General features: G+C 37.6%; 1 long non-coding RNA gene across 6 annotated transcripts; it reads right to left on the bottom strand.

The window, feature by feature from the left end:
• Window positions 1–4653: 4653 nt before the first annotated feature.
• LOC120789160 lies at window positions 4654–13863 on the bottom strand. Of its 6 annotated transcripts, none has more exons than XR_005707344.1 (6): window positions 13672–13863; window positions 7900–8044; window positions 7547–7745; window positions 5676–5941; window positions 5398–5493; window positions 4654–4877 (listed from the first exon to the last, which is right to left on the bottom strand). It is a non-coding gene; the product is annotated as an uncharacterized LOC120789160 (long non-coding RNA). The 6 variants fall into 6 exon arrangements; XR_005707346.1 differs by lacking the exon at window positions 5398–5493 and adding an exon at window positions 5070–5100; XR_005707347.1 differs by lacking the exon at window positions 5398–5493.
• Window positions 13864–16032: the final 2169 nt, after the last annotated feature.

Here is a 16032-nt window from a genome sequence, read left to right as displayed (position 1 = left end):
CTTTTAGACCTTCTGAGGAGTCATGGAGATCCTTTAACGCTCTGTTGCATTATAAGGCCAAAGGCACTAATTGGTAGTATATATACTGCTTCCCATTGTTATAACAGCCTTAATGCTACTGTGCAGTTGCACCCTTATCCTCACTTGTGCAAAGGCATGATAATAAAGTATGTAGGAACTTTGATTCCCAGATCAAACATTTTGAAGGCCAGTCAAGTTGAACTGGAGCCCCTTATTGAGGAACCATTTGCACCCGCACCCCTTAAGCTATATCCCATCCCTTACTGGATAAGCAATGACTGTAGGACTTTGAATACTGCTATGATAATGCCCCTGAAAATTGAACAGGACATGTGGGTAGGTTTGAGAGGAGGGGCGTCTGACACAATACCATCTGAACCCTTCTTAACAGTCACATTTAGCCTGCAACTGATAAAAGGAAAGCAATCATTTTAACCTTGTAACTATAGAGATAAAGTGCCATTGTAGTTGTGTAAAAGATTACCCACATAGCTACACAAATAGGTCTTAAGTTACTCACATACCACTTACACAACCCAAATTTAAGAGCCCACAGGTAAAACTTCTGTCTCATACGCTGGAAAAACATACTATTGATAAGAGGATTTCTTACTACAAGCAAAGAGCATTTGCTACTAAATGTGAAGAGGATTTGCCACTGCGTGTAACGTTTGGCCTGTGGATGAGCCAGAATAATGTTCAGCCTCCGGGTGGAGAAGATTTTCACTATTGATGCATTTAAAACAAATTATGAAAATGAAAAATCAGCTAAGTTCATCATATGTTATATTGGACTGAATGACATCTTTGCTAAATATTTTCCATTCATATCCATAATATCATGTCATATTTCAGCTTTACAGCTTTGATTAGGGAATGTTAAGGCAAATTGAGTTGTTATAATTTGCTCCATTATTGAACAGTTTTAACAGATGCTTTTCACATTTATCTTTTATTGGCTTGCTCAAACATATGTTAGCCCAAAAAACAGTGTTTTGCACTATTACTAGTAATTCCACTGAGACCCCATCCTTAAGATGGTTATGATGTTTTATTTTTTAAATTTAACTGATGAAGATTACATTTTTGTGTTTGAGAATTGTGTTATGCATCTTGGATTGATGATTTTCAAACTGTTTGTTGATCTAGAAGAGATTATGTTCTATCTTTGTGTTGATCCAGTTTGATTACACATTCATTTTATATGGCTTGGTTAGACACTGGGTTTTTCTCATTCTGTCATCTTGAAGTTTTTACCGTTTGCACTGAGAGTAGAGTAGCTACATATGAGGTCTTTTACCCATTCTCTTGAGGTGAACATCTGGCCTATTTGGAGTGGGATGTTTGTCCTCATGTGGGTCTGCTGTATGACTTATGATCTCTGTCAGCAGTCTATACCTCTGGGTAAGTGTTTGTGTACATGGCCACTGTTGAGCCATGTAAGATCGAAATCATAGGTCATTTGTTGATCAAGGTAAGTTTGGGAGATGATCTAACAGACCCAAATGACAAGTTTTATGATATTTTACACAAAGTGTGTCAAGTTCCAATTTATAGGGACTGCCTTGTACGATAGGAGTGCTTTAGGTTTCATAGTCCACTAGAAGTATGCTTAAGAGGGTTTTATTATTCTATTATTCTATTCTTATGAGTGTGATGTTCTATGTAATACTTTACAGTATCAAAGGGGAGAATGCTGAAGGTAACTGTGATGTTGATGTAATCAATATGGTCTGATATGTATTCAATAAAGCATAATAATACTTATATATAATATACAATAGAAATGGTTTAATCATAAGTGTGCACAGAGCGGTGGAAAAGAGAAAGATCATCTTAACCTGCAGAGGAAGCAAATCTTTTATCTTTCAAGATTAGCTAGGGATAGTAGAGAAAAATTGTACACTATTGTACCAGCGTATGGGTGTCTCCTAGCTACTGCTATAGTGGGGATTCAACGATACTTTGGAGTTAGACCAATGAGAGAATCCTGTAACTTTGAGTCAGCAATATTTTAGGATGAGACCGTTCAGAGAATCCTGTGTGACTCAGCAATATTTTGGAATTCGCCCAATCATACAATCCTGTGTAACTTGCATCCCTTCGGAGGAGCATTGGGTGAGAGGGTTAAAAGAACATGTTAGAGAAGAGATTTGTTGTCCAGTTGTCTTCTTAGTTGTCCAGTTGTCTTCTAAGGTTCACGTTATCTGGTTCAGTTTATTTGCAGATTCTTATTTTTATACCCTTATCCAACCAGGTGAGTTCATTGAGAAGTGGTGGAAAATAACTAAGTACATTTCCTCAACTACTATGCTTAGGAATAATTTTGAGGTACTTGTACCTTACTGGAATTTTCATTTTATGCTACTTTATATTTCCATTCCACTACATTTCAGAGGAAAATGTTGTATTTTCTACTCCATTACATTTATTTAACAACTTTAGTGACTTGTTGTTTTTAAGATGAAGATTTTACACAATGGATAATATAACAAGCTTTTAAAATACAACACATTGTTAAAAATTGTGGTTTCCAAACTTTTTGGCTTCTCACGTCTTAAAAAAAGCACTGTGAAGTCTGTCTCACATTTGTCTGCGAGTTGTTAAAAGCTCACCCAAATAGTGATTTTTCGACCTAAACTGTTGTTTTTCTTCTTTCCTTTCCCATAAGTCATCTCATGACCCTTCAGATTTATTTGGTGTCCCTGTATAGGAAACTGTATATTAAGTAGTTCAAACTAGCTCCACCTCCAGCAGCTACAACTGTAATATGCTGTTTACACCCTGATGCTTCAGTATTAACTAATCTGATTTTAATGATGTCATATATAATAATATATAAGTCAGAGGGACCAAACCAGTACTTTAATTTTAATACTTTAAATACATTTTGCTGCTAGTACTTATGTACTTTTAGATTTTTCATGCAGGACTTTTATTTGTAATTGAGTATTTTTACATCACTGTATTGGTACTTTTACTTAAATAAAGTATCTGAATACTTCTTCCACCAATGTTGAGAACTAAGTTACCTACATTGTGTAACCCCAATTCAAAGTTTATATACATTGTTTGTTGTCAGAATCACGTATGTCTTATTCAACTATAATCTAAGATACTGGCTACACTTATAAATACAATTAATTTACCTTGTCCTCTTGCTCTGGGTTCCCAGCTGACTCATGGATATCCAGCAAGGCTTCTGCACCTTCTGTGCATTCTTTGTTGATCGTCTATGGATTTCATCCTCTCCTCTCCCCATATAACCGTGGTTAACTGTAGGAGCCCTGTCTACAGACTCAGTGTTATTTAAAACCCTTGGGCAGCCTAAAGAGAACAACAAAACTGAAATTAAAGGCTTGTAGCAATAAGGTTCCACCCAGCAAAACACTTTGTAGTTAGCTAGTGTTAGTTATTATTGCTAGGTATTGTTGTTCAGTTACAGGGGTAAAAACTCCAACAAAGCAAAGAAAAACAATAATTTAGGGTTACAAAGTAAGGGAACAGTTAACTACATAAACATAACACAAGTTACGTTGCCTTTGATGAAGTTCTCACTGCATACACGAGTGTTATCTGACTCCGCCGACTCCACAAACTATTGATTTAGGTTCTGTCTAATCGCAAACAAAAAGTGTTGTCCCACCCTTCCATAATCTGAAATGTTGTTGTGTTTTCTGAAATGTTGTAGAGTTTTGTGAAATCTCACTAAGTTTTGTGAAATGTTGAGTTTTGTGAAATATTGTGTTTTCTGTAATGTTTCTGTCTTTTCAGAAATGTTGTGGTTTCTGAAATGTCGTGTTTTCTGAAATGTTCTGTTTTCTGAAATGTTTTTGTGAAATTTTGTGTTTTCTGAAATGTTCCATTTTCTGAAATGTCATTGTGTTTTGTGAAATTGTATTGTGTTTTGTGAACTGGTGTAGTGTTAAATTTACAGTAAATAAGGATAGGATGGGTCTCAACTTTTTATTAAATGAAATGTAAGAGTCAGCGCTCCTCCCCATTCCAATAATTTCCATACTGTCCCTAATTAATCTGTTACCAGAAAATGTCAATTTTTGTGCTCAGGACTGAAAATAATCCCCTCAAAATAAAGAAGTTATTGTTCTTCAACCCTGGTCTCATTTGAAAGGTCACTCTTTAAATTTACAACCAAAAAGTCAGAATGAGTATAAGAGATATTGAACCAAAGTTACTGAGGAACAAATATGGCAGAAACAGGTGTGCTTGTGGGATAACCACAGGTTTTTTTTTACTCTTATTTAAAGATCTCATTAAAACACTACAATGGCACTCAGTAGAGAGCATACCTCCGCCAAGGCCAAACATTGAAGAAAATGTTGAAAAATGCCCAATCTTGCAATATAAAGGATCCGCCCCTTAAACTGAATCCGGACCAAATTTTAAGGGGTCCTTCCCTTGCCCATGCCCCATTGGTTCTGCAGTTTTTGCATAATCCTGCTGATAAGACACGGGTGAAACCTTAACCTCCTAGGCAGAGGTAAATATTCAGAGTATTTGCCTACTATTAGTTTTATACATTGTATAAATAGAAGGCTACAAGTTTTGTTTACTGTTGCTTGGCAACATATGATAGTTTTAAGAAATAAAGTGTCAGAGGTGAGCCGCAACATAATTTGTTCATTTAATGCTGCAAGGATTTCCCCAATAACATTATAGCACAACTGTTGCATAAAATACCATGCCTCCAGTGGGCATGGTATGACTCTTCTTCTCCAATGGGCCTGGGACTTCTCCTCTCTTTCAGTGGGCCTAGGACTCTTCCTCTCCTTCAATGGTCCTAGGACTGCTCCTCTCCTCCAGTCCCTGTAGTGGCTCCTCTCCTGTAGTTGCATCTTAAACGAGCAATAAAAGAAACCACAAAATGTTGGGAAAAAAACAGTATTTTGAACAAACTCAGGCTGCCATAAACAGTCATCTGTTATGTAAATGGTAAGATATCCTGTAATTCTACAGCGTTTCCCCTATCACATATGATCAAACAGCTACTAATCTTCATTAACAATTAAAACAAGCACCTAACTCACTTTTTTCTCTGCAGGGAGCTGTAAATCTCTGCTGTTAAGATTTTGTTAATGCCAAATTTAAACTTGTGTTAATCCAAACAACCTGTCACAAATAAAGCTTTTCACTGACCAACAATTGTGAGGCTTTTATTGTAAAGTCCCTACACCTTCCTATAGCCTTAGTCATTGAAAAATTAATTACAGCTAACTCCTTGACATTTTTAAGCAATGTTTTGTTGTTGGATTCGTTTTAAATATCTCTGGGAGGAACAGTAAACAAAAAACAAAAAAAAATAATGAAGAAGCAGTCCCAGTGAGCTGATTAGACCCACATGTGACAGGTGCTTACTGGACAAACATCAAAGCTGCTGCACATCTTTTCTGTTGTGCACCACTCTTGGCCTGATGCTTTGCTAACCTTTCCAAACAGTCCTGAGCCCTAGATCTGGTACACCATATGTAAAGACTATACATATGTATTCACAAATGTAACCACAATGTAAAGGCATTATACATTCACACTTCTCTTTCAGTCGATAGTCAAAAACCAAATGGCAATATTTTTAACAATCCATGGGTTTTTAGAAATCTGAAAAGAATTCTTCATAATTTCCCTGTTGTGGATACTCGCATCTGATCAGCCAGAAGTGGGCTGGAACTTCACAACTCTATAGCCATTTGCAGGTCCAAAGTCCCATCCATGCTGGAGCTTTACTGGCTCTCTGGGATGAAGCAAGCAATGAATGGTTTTTGCTCATTACTCTAGTAATGGAGGAGAAAATCTTCCATAAGGAGGAGCACTTCTTCCTGATGGAGGCAGCTACTACACATGAGTGGACACTGGTGTTGCTTTGTTTGTTCCCTCAGGTGATCTTCTTCTTTCCTAAAGTGTTCTGTGGAAAAAAAAACATTAAAAAAATTTACATTAATTGATTGGGACCTGTAACTATTCACTTCTATTATGGACTCACTAGACAAACATCATTATAATTGCAATAAAAAAATGAATAAAAGAATAAAATGCTGATATTTGCATAGTGGGGCTTTCAGATTGACACTGCATACAGAATGTGGAAAAAAGCCCAATTTGTAATAAAATCACACTAAAGCTAATCCTGTGACATTCTAATGCCTTGATGTGTTATTTACCCTCTAAGTTACTGAAATACTGGTCAGTGGTTAAAGCGATGACAGCTGAAGTCTTGCTAGCCTTCTTAAAAGTTTTCTTGCAGCACAGTCTTTTTAAGAAACCACAGGTTGTTTTTTTTGGCTGCACTGCCATGAGGTGCTGCAGATATAGGAATTCTTAGCTGTTTACTCAGTCCTCTCATAATGGCTTTTTCAAAGCTGGGATCCCCTGATCTCGCCACCTCATGCATCCCTTGTGCAGAACCAAACTGCAGCAGGAGGTCGGCAATGGAAGTCTGGGAAATATCTCTATAACTCTGACCCATCAGGGAGGCAAGGAAATGGTCATAAAGCTTAGGGCCAGCATCTTGAAACTGTTCCCCCACTTTCTTTACAACCTCAAAAATAATTTCAGTGTTTTAATTCCGATGTCAGTGAGAATCTCCCCAACCAGCAGAGTCAACAGGGATCTTTCCACAATGCTTCCCAGCAACTGTGCGCTGGCTCAGGTGGCTCAGGGAATACATCATATGTGGTATTAGAATCTTGACTCTGCCTTGAAAGAATGATAAAAGGAAAAGGACTTATTCTAAATGCCACTTCTATATGGTCTCCTGCTTCATGTCCTGGAACAGCAAAGTCAACTCGGCAGACAATTCCTCTAAAGCAAGGGATGGAGACGGCTAATCAGACCCCTATACATTTAGTGCTGACCACAGGAGAACCTGCAAAACACTACAAGTAACAACCTCTTCTGTCTTCACGTAAAGGCCATGAGTGACAATGCCTGGGTAGGTGACGTCTCCCCTCCTCAGCTTTCTATAGGTTACATTGTCGCACATGCCTGTTCCGGCTGGCACTAACGGAATCTGGCAGTCATGTCCACTAATTATCACATTAAAGATTTCTATCCATGAATTCTCTTAACTTAACTTTGTCAATGACCTCCAGCCCATTAGGGCAGCTTTTTGACAACCATCTGTGTGTACTGCCCCCTGCAGATCCTCCAAAAATGCTTCTACCAGTTTGTCAGCTATGTTCTTAATAATGTCCAACTCCCTTGTGGGACCCATTCAATGGGAACGTTCCTCTTTTGTGCTAATTACTGTAACTGAACTCAAGAGATAGCTCTCAGAATGGCACTCAGCATCATCACTCTCAGGTATAAGACCTGGTATGGTATCCAAACCACTGTAGGAAGGCATGGAAGACTCCTGTCCATGTGATTCACTGTCTTCCACAGTCAAAATTTGTGTGTTTATACCAACTCTAAAACAGACATCTCTACGGTTGCTAGAGCTAATGTCACAATGTGGTCTTTGAACTTCACTTTTTAGGACTTTCACCATGTGACTGATGTAAGTCTTTACCTATTTTGTTAGGTCATGTCTGGAATTCAAACAGAATATGGGGGACTCCACTTCTGCGTTGGGCTCACACGATGAGGTCGGACGTGACTGAGCTTCGGTCACCACTTCAGCTTGCTTCTTAGGATTGAGGGCTGCCATCAGTATGAGGGCCATCTGACAAGCCGTATCTTTAAGGTCTCTGATGGAAGTCACACAGACGCTGACAAAAGACAGTGGTATTTTGGACTCAAGGATGGGAGTCTTAGTGGTAAAAGCCAGGACTGAGTTGACCGTCTTTGAGATATATCTCACAAGTAACTCGGAGAACAACTTGATTGATACAAAATTCTGCAAATTGATCTTCAGACACTTACTCAGTGCCTGTCCAATAAAATCCCCCAAGTAGGCATGGATTCGGTCCTCAGTTACTCTGAGTTTGGTGGAAGAAAAGGTGCCGCTGGTTCTCATGTATCTGTAGACCTGTCGTATCACACAATCCAGGATGGCCTCTGCAAAATTCTGAATAATATCCATGCAAAAGAAGGCAAGCACAGTCATGATATCACAGGTCACAAGGCTGCCTTTCAGTGACTCCCAATGTCTCTAAGAAAACACAGCCAATGTTGTGACAAACACTCTGAAGCTGATTCCTGTCTCAACACAATTTATGGTATATAATGTAATGCAATTTGTACACATTTGAACTTAATCTTAAATGTCTCTGCCATGCTGTCACTTTTGTATAAACCAGCATCGCCATGATTTGATACAGTGCATTCAGAAAGTATTCAGACCCCTTCACTTTTTTCACATTTTGATATGTTGCATTCTTATGCTAAAGTCGTTTAAATTAATTTTTCCCTCATCAATCTGTACCCCATAATGACAAGTGAGAACAGAATTTTAGAAATGTTTGAAGAAAGGAAAAACTGAAATATCACACTGACATAAGTATTCAGACCCTTTGCTATGACACTTGAAATTTAGCTCAGGTGCCTCCAATTTCTCGTAGTCATCCTTGAGATGTGTTTACACCTTGATTGGAGTCCATCAGTGGTAAATTCAGTTGATTGGTCAGGATTTTGTAAGGCAAACACCTGTCTATATAAGGTCTCACAGCTGACAAAACTTATCAGAGCAAAAACCAAGCCATGAGGTCAAAGGAACTGCCTGCAGAGCTAAGAAAAAGGATTGTGTCTAAGCACAGTTCTGAGAAATGCTACAAAAAAATTCTGCTGCATTGTAGGTTCCCGAGAGCACAACCAGGACTCTTCTTAGAGCTGGCCCAGCCAAACTAAGCAACCAGGGGAGAATGTCCTTAGTAAGAGAGGTGACTAAGAGCCCAATAGTCAATCTGGTTGAGCTCCAGCGATTCCCTGTGGAGATGGTAGAAATAGAAGTATAACCATAACTGCTCCAATCTAGGCTTTATGGCAGAGTGGCTAGATGGAAGCCTCTCCTCAGTGAAAGACACATGAAGGCCAATTGGAGTTTGCAAAAAAACACTTAAGATTACAGGAGGACAATGACCCTAAGCACACAACCAATACAACTCAGGAGCAGCTTAGAGACAACTCTGTGAATGTCCTTGGTCTCTGGAGAGACCTGAAAATGGCTGTCCACTGATCTTCCCCATCTAGGTGTGCAAAGCTTGCCACATCATAACCAAGAAGACCTGAAGCTGTAATTGCTGCAAAACGTGCTTTAACTAAGTACCCTAAAGAAAAAATATGGGTTCAAAAGAAGTGCTCGTATCATCTGTGAATTAGTCTCATAAACATGCAGGTAGCAAATTTGCAATATTCTAGGGTTGTTGTTTTCTGAGGTCAAGTATTCAAATTATTTGAACAGGAGTTATATATTCATTGCATTTACCATGAAAATTATGTATTCGTTTACTACTTTGTTTGTGTCTGTGCATAGATGTATAAATGTATACACACACACACACACAAACACACATGTACATATATACGTATACATACAAATGTATATATGCACATATATACATACGTACATACACACACATATATATATATACATATATATACATACATATATGTATATATGCATGTATATATATATATATATATATACATATATATATATATATATATATATATATATATACATACATATACACACACATGCATATATATATATATATATACACACACACACACACACACACACACACACACACACACACACACACATATATATACACATATACACACACACAATATATATACATAGATATATATACACACAGACATATATATATATACATATATATACACACAGACATATATATATATACATATATATACACATACACATATAGTTACACATATATATATACACATATATACACACATACATATATAGACACATATACATATAGACCCAAATATATACATATACACATTTATATATACAGCTCTGGAAAAAATTGAGACCACTCAAAATTTTTCTGAAATCAGCATCTCTACATGTATGACAGCCCTTCCATTCCAGAGTATGTTGAATTCAAACACAAGCACACCTCATTCTACTTAATGAGCTACTGATTAGGTGATCACCTGAACCAAATCTTATTTCCCAAGGAAAAGTATAAAAACCAATGGTGTGGTCATCACCATCCTCTTGCAATAGGACCAGTTTAGATGGCAATAAACAGTCCTAGTAGTACCTCAAAAGTAATTGGAATCAAAAAATAACTATTGACCATGCCAAAAGAAATGTTTTGAGTGAGGAAAAGAAGGGTTCAATTCTGGCTTTACTGGCAGTGAGTGTCAGGTTACTTTCATCCTTAATATTTCTAAAACATTGGTTCATAAGAACAAGGTCAAGCAGCAGACATTGGGGTCAACAAAGCTTATAGACCGGCAGAGGGCAAAAATGACTCTCCACTGACCGTCAATTCATTCGAATGTCACTCAGCAACCGTGGGATGACATCAAGTGACCTACAAAAAGAATGGCAAATGGCAGCTGGGGTGAAGTTCATGGTGAGAACGGGTCGAAACAGGCTCCTAGGGGCAGGGCTCAAGTCGTGTAAAGCTAGAAAAAAGCCCTTCATCAATGAGAAGCAAAGAAGAGAGGCTGAGGTTTGCAAAAGACCATGAAGATTGAACCATAGAGGACTGGAGTAAGGGCATCTTCTCTGATGAGTCCATTTTTCGACTTTGCCCAACGCCTAGTCGTCTAATGGTTAGACGGAGACCTGGAGAGGCCTACAAGCCACAGTGTCTCGCACCAACTGTGAAATATGGTGGAGGATCGGTGATGATCTGGGGGTGCTTCAGCAAGGCTGGAATCCGGCAGATGTGTCTTTGCGAAGGACGCATGAATCAAGCCATGTACAAGGTTATCCTGGAAGAAAGGAAAAGAAGAAAACTTGCTTCCTTCTGCTCTGACAATATTCTCCAACTCTGAGGATTGGTTTTTCCAGCAGGACAATGCTCCATGCCACACAGCTAAGTCAATCAAGGTGTGGATGAAGGACCACCAGATCGAGACCCAGTCATGCTCAACCCAATCTCCAGACCCTTACCCCATTGAAAACTTCTGGAATGTGATCAAGAGGAAGATGGATGGTCACAAGCCATCATACAAAGCTGAGCTGTTTGAATTTTTGCACCAGGAGTAGTATAAAGTCACCCAACAGCAATGTTAAAGACTGGTGGAGAACATCCCAAGACGCATGAAAATCAAGGTTTATTCCACCAAATATTGATTTCTGAACTCTTCCTTAGAAAAAATAGTATTGTGTTGTTTAAAAATGAATATGGACTTTTTTTCTTTGCATTATTTGAGGTCTGAAAACACACCATCTTTTTTGTTATTTTGACCATTTGTCATTTTCTGCAAATGAATGCTCTAAAGGACAATATTTTCATTTGGAATTTGGGAGAAATGTTGTCAGTAGTTTATAGAATAAAACAAAAATGTTAATTTTACTCAAACGCATAACTATAAATAGTAAAATCAGAGAAACTGATAATTTTGTAGTGGTCTCTTAATTTTTTCCAGACCTATATATCTATATATCTATATATATATATATATATATATATATATATATATATAGATAGATATATAATGTGTGTGTGTGTGTGTGTATAAATTAGATATTAGATAAAACCTCCATTCTTAGAATATAAAAACTAGTGAGCCATATATTTTGATAAGTTGAGGCACCAGTCATTTATTTCATATTTCCAATTTAAGTTAAATTGTAAGAGCATTTATTTATTCATGTAACTCGCTGAAGGGATTTGCTCTCGCCTCAGTCTCCACTGTATGGGAGAGCCAGTCTGCCTTTTGTTTCTCGTACAACACTTTCATTGAGGGTATGATAGTTTTTGATTACTTTGTTAATGGTTAAGGCACTGCTAAACGTCTCCCCTCTCCAGCAGGGTTCCCACAGCATCGCTGAGCTGGTTATCGATTTCAAGACCATGGCTCTGGTGAGTGGTTGGAACCATGAGGCACAGCGAGGGGCTTTTCAGAAGTCTTTAAATGAGGAAATAAAGGATGAACTTCTCTGTTGAGACGAATCCAAAACCCTAGACCAGCTTATCTTCCTGGCCATCAGAACCACCAACCGTCTCTGTAAGCACCACCGGGAGAAGGCAGTCATACAGCGGACTTCCACCATTCCGTGAGCTACTCCCCGGCACTCACCTCCAAAAATTCCCAAACACTACAGCCCTCATTAGTAGCCCAGAGCCCATGAAGTTAGGTTGAGCCTGTTTAACACCAGAAGAGAGGGCTCACAGCATGAGTTCCGAGTCTTGCATTAACTGCGGCCAAATGAGCCATTTCATCCGCAACTGTCTCACTCGCCTAGTAAAATAGCCAGCATACCAATTATGGGAGAAATACTGGTGAGCCGAGGAGTTGGTCTTTTCTCCCCCATGACTTCAGCTCCTTGCCACCTTCTTGTGGCGGTCACAGTCATTACCCCTCTCTGCACTTGCTGATTCAGGAGCTGATGGAAAGCTTTATTGATTGTAATGTGGCCCAGCAGATGGAAATAGAAACAGAGGCCCTCTAGAGGCCAAACCCCTTGATGGAGAGCTGCTAGCCCACCAGACAGTTCCCATTACTCTCCAGTTATCTTTATGCAAGAACTATCGACACTTATCAAATTCAGACCACTGAAAATGGTTTCTGCACTCAAAACAGTATTTTCAAGAAATAAAATTTAAAAAATATTGATAACATGCAACGCCATAGTGACTACACACAGGGCAATATTCACAGGGAGTGTAGTATGAAGTGATGGGAAGCTGTGATCTGTTATGAGATGCTTTTGGGTTGTAAAAGGTGTATATAATGTCAACTTCATTGTTTGTTATATGTAATGTTTAAATGTAAATGTTTTAGTTGGAATGTTAATGGTTTAGGTAACCCTATAAAAATGTGTGGAGGAGACTCATCTCCTAATTTCTGCTCATAAACATTTAAAATCTGGTTGGACTGGAATGGTATTTTACTCATCTTCATATCTAACTATAGAGGAGTAGCAATTCTTATTTGTAAGAATATTGCCTTTTGTTCCACAGAAATTAAGATATATTATAATCAGAGGGATTTTTTTTGCCATTAGGAGATATTTTGTGCTAATTGTTACTGTCCTAATTTCAATGATCCCCAGTTTATAAATGTGAGTAATTTTTTTCTCAATTTAATATTCCAGTATTTTGAGGAGCGGATTTTAATGAATTCAATTCCAAATAAGATTGTCCACAAAAAATTAGTTAATATATGGGTTTACATGAGGCTAATCTTAACAGAATTCATAGTCCATGATTCTTAATCAAGTATTGAGTTTTGTTTCCTCTAATTATGTTTCAGAAGTGACAAGAGGTGTTCATGTAATGCAAGAATTTCATCCGATGACTTCCCACTTAATATTGTGTTTGACTTTAATGATAAACTATCCTCATTGAAGCCATGGAGATTTAACCACATTTATCCATACTTTATTTACAAATAAAGATATTTATAGATTATATTAATCAACATTTAGAATGTTTCTTGGAATCCCATAATAACAGCTGGGTGTAATGCTGAACCACAAGGCAGGGACCCAAAAGCATGACTTAGATAAAAGATGGTGTAAAAGTTCTCAAAAACCTTTACTGAGACGAAGGTTGGTACACAGGCAGGCAGTCAGGAACAAGCAAACAAAAACAAAAGGGCTAGATGAGGTCCAAAAACAGAAACAGAGTCACACAGAAAATACAAACACTAGGAAGAATGCTGGAACACTTGTTACTGCGAACAATGGCAAACTGGCACAGAGAGAAGGGAGCACAGAGACTAGGAGAGGGGAGACAATGAGACACAGGTGCAACACATTAGGGCGGGGTAGGCAATCACATGGCGGAAAACACAAGGGCAGGAAATGAGCATCTGGAACGAGAGGAAAAGAGGGTGAGAACACAAAGCAGGAAATGCAAATACTCATGAAACTTGGAATGCTTTTAAAGTGTATACTGGAGGCTGTATATTGTCCTTTTAATCCACATTAAAAAAGAAAACTGCAGATGAATTGAAAAAAAATCCTTGATTTGGAAAAAACAACAAAAATGCAAAAAAGAAAAAAAATATCTTTGATACAAACATTAATTCATTTTATTAAATATTTGGGATTTCTTATTTACACAGCTGCAAGAGAAAGATCACCTTCCATCCTCTCATCTGTTTAGATATTTCCAAATAGGACATCTGATTAATTCTATTCAGGGTTCTGTTGAACAGACTTAATTCTATTCTTAATAATGGTGAAAAAGTTAAACAAAATATTTCTAAAATATATAGAAAATTTATCACAAATACATCCGAAAACATGGACTGGCTGAAATGGCAACATAACTGCTGTAGAGGCAAAAATCTCCTCTATGGTGAGGAAGTAAAGACAACAATGAGTCTACTGAGATTCTAAGAATTTATTGCAGAATATTAAATGAATTAAAGTGAACAACCAGCAATAATCAGCAATGATCATCAAACAGAGACAGAGAAGAGCTCTTCAGTACTATTTGGCTAAATAGGGTGCAGTCTCTCTCCACCACAGAGGTTTCAGAGACTGGACACTGTCAATATGAGAATCCTGTCTTTAAATACAGTTGTGGTCAGGTAGGCACTGCATGAGTTTAGACAAACAGTTCAAGTTCCATTCCCTGTCCACAAGAATCTTTGAGAAGATCAACAAGTTCCGGCCTGCATCTGTTGGCCAGAATCAGTTCGTACAGTTCATTCAAACAACCTTAACTCAAAAGACAGAACATCGGCCTCAGTTGACAGGACATGGGACAACCATTTACACAGGAAGGGGAAACACATATTAAAGGAAAAATAGAACACAATCAAACGAGAAATAAACATTTTCCCATCACAACTGCCAAACAGAAAATGAGGGAAGGAAGCATAAAGACTAAATACAATAGGAGAGGGGAGAAAAGACACAAAGCAAAAAAATCAGGGGTGGGGCAAACAATCACAGTAACGGGAATCACACGAGGGAAGGAAGTGGGGATCTGAAATGACGAAAAAGGGTGAGAGAAAAAATAAAACAGGATATGCAACACAACTGAATAGAATAAAGACAACATGACCTAGGAGAGCTTGACATGACACTTATATATGTGTGTATATATCTATATGTGTGTGTATATGTATATATATGTGTGTGTATAGGTATGTATATGTGTGTGTATAGGTATATATATATATATATATATATGTGTATATATGTGTGTGTGTATATATGTATGTGTTTACTGTATGTTTATGTGTGTATGTATATATATGTATGTATATGTCTATATATATGTATATGTTTATATATATGTCTATATATGTGTATATATATATGTATATGTTTATATATATATGTATATATGTATATATATATGTGTGTGTATGTATGTATATATACACACACATATGGGTATAAATGTTGAGAGGCAGAGGCTAGAAATTGAAAGCCTGCTTTTGTTTATCTCTAAAATCAAGTACAAATTGTTTTAAAAATTGAGTTTCGAGTGTCAAAGCAGCAACGGGTTTCATTGTAAACTATAGGTGCATTGTAAACCCCAATCATTTTCACAGGGAACTGGGCAATTTTCAACTTGAGGGATGCTAATGTTAACCTGGTAGCCAAGCAGATAATGCTTATAATACTGTCCACATGTTTTTTTATCCTACCTGCTTTTTGCCTTGGCATAGGAGTACATTTCACTGGGGAAAATCTTGTCTGACCACATTCCTTTCATTTGAGGTGCCTCTACCACCGCATGTGAGCAACAAGCTTACATTTTAAGTCAGCAAACATACAGACAAGCACATATCAGAACTTCCCTCACTGAAGGACAAGGCATAGCCCGTTGCACTTTTAAAAACAAGAATTTTGAATTTTAACAAATGATTACTAATCATAATTTGTTCCATCACTTTAGAACAGTATTTTGAATTCTGAATAAAAAGTGACAT

The sequence above is a fragment of the Xiphias gladius genome, chromosome 4, assembly GCF_016859285.1.
Source record: "Xiphias gladius isolate SHS-SW01 ecotype Sanya breed wild chromosome 4, ASM1685928v1, whole genome shotgun sequence".
Classification (NCBI taxonomy): domain Eukaryota; kingdom Metazoa; phylum Chordata; class Actinopteri; order Istiophoriformes; family Xiphiidae; genus Xiphias; species Xiphias gladius.
Note: the sequence above shows the minus strand (reverse complement) of the source record. Positions and strands in the feature narration are given on the sequence as shown.